Here is a 1,772-nt window from a genome sequence, read left to right on the forward strand (position 1 = left end):
TCCTGTGGATTCCTTGTGGATTATGCTGCTTTTAAATGTTTGAAATAATTCAAAGGATCACTAAAAATGTCTGATGTGAAGAGCAAAGAGGATGACACTCAGATGTCGCAAGAGAAAAGAAACATCAAATTCACACAAAAGGGTTTGGAGTTTTACATAAAAACATGTCAAGAAAAACAAAGTTTAAAGTTGTTGAGAAAATGATTATTTTTAGTGCTTAATACAGTTAATCTTACGGCATGTGTAAAAGGTATATTCAACACTCTTATTTTGAACAAATTTATTTATTTTGAACAGGTTTGTGTTAAGGATTTAAAAGTCTTCCAGAAACCAAGCATTGAGACAACAGGAACCAAATGCAGATCTCTCAATGGGGCCTCCCGCTGTGCGGCCAGAGCACAGGAGGCCATAAAATTAGCATATCTTGCAGGGCAGGATCATTTGAGCTTGGGGGAGAGAAGCCTGTTTTGTTCACAGAAGATCAAAAGCCTGCCAGAAACCAACATCTGGGATGGTGTGAAACTTAATACAACATAGAAGATTGAAACCGCTAACATTTAATTTCTAAGACATTTTTCTAAGTATTAATACCATGTTTTGATTGAAGATTGTATTATCTCATTTTAAAACTACTAATCTAGTAAATGATGAATGTATTTAAAAATTGTACTATCTGTGAAGTCTTATCTCAGGTTTTTCTTTACCCAAATGACTGTGGAGCCCAGGGGGCCGGGACGCAGCTGTTGGCGCTTTTGTTTTACCAGAGACCAGATGGCCCTTTGATCTTTGCCGTAAATTAGGGGGAGTTCCTAAGTTTTTCTGATTGTCCAAGGTAGCTTCCAGTTGGTCAACTAAAGGAACGCCTTAAGTGAATATATTATACAAGAAAGACACACCTTCAGTATAAGACTTAGTGTCAGAAGTAAAAAATTCAGAGAGCTGCCACTATTTTTGCTTTTTGCATCGGCTCTCTCCAAAGACGCGTTTTTGTTTTTGTTTTTTTGTTTGTCGTTGTCTTGTCTGTCTTTGTCTGTATAAGGTAATGAATGCATATCTCTGTTCCTCTGCAGCTTTGTTGATTGATTCATGCGTTGCTTTGTATGGGATTAAACTCTGTGATTCTGTGACGTCAACGCGCAGTGTTGTTGTTTCCTTGTGCCTGCACGCCGCCCGCTGAGAGGACCCGGAAGATTAAGGAAGAGAGAGCCAAACGTTTTGTCCAAAGTTGATTTTAAATTATTCTTCCTTAATAAAGTGTAAACAAGCTTCAACATTAGTGGAGAAAATTTCCGCAATATTGACGTCACAAGAAAATGTTAAGAAAGTGTCTTCTGACTTTGTCAAGTTTATTAAATGCTATCAAGATGCAACCAATTTACATGAATCCTTTTTATGTTTGCCATTACCAGAAGAAGTGAAAAGGCAATCTGTGTATTTTCAGTCCAAGGTGACGACATTCTCTGATTTTATGGACAATGTAAAGGTTTGGTTGCATGAAGCAGGAGATTCATATACCGAACAGAAAAATAATGTTGATGATGATCAGGTTGCAGATCTGGATAAAATAAATCCTGAAGACAGTGTCTCTAATATTTCAAGTGTAACGCCACGTTCAAAAACATCTTCACAGCAGTCTCGGACTTCATCTACCTCTTCTGCACGCATTAAAGCTGCATCTGAAAAGGCAGCGCTCATGGAGAGATTGGCCGCGTTGGACAAAAAACATCTGATCGAAGCTCAAGAGGAAAAACTGAGAAAACAAAAGGAAAAAT

The sequence above is a fragment of the Xiphophorus hellerii genome, chromosome 13, assembly GCF_003331165.1.
Source record: "Xiphophorus hellerii strain 12219 chromosome 13, Xiphophorus_hellerii-4.1, whole genome shotgun sequence".
Taxonomy (NCBI): domain Eukaryota; kingdom Metazoa; phylum Chordata; class Actinopteri; order Cyprinodontiformes; family Poeciliidae; genus Xiphophorus; species Xiphophorus hellerii.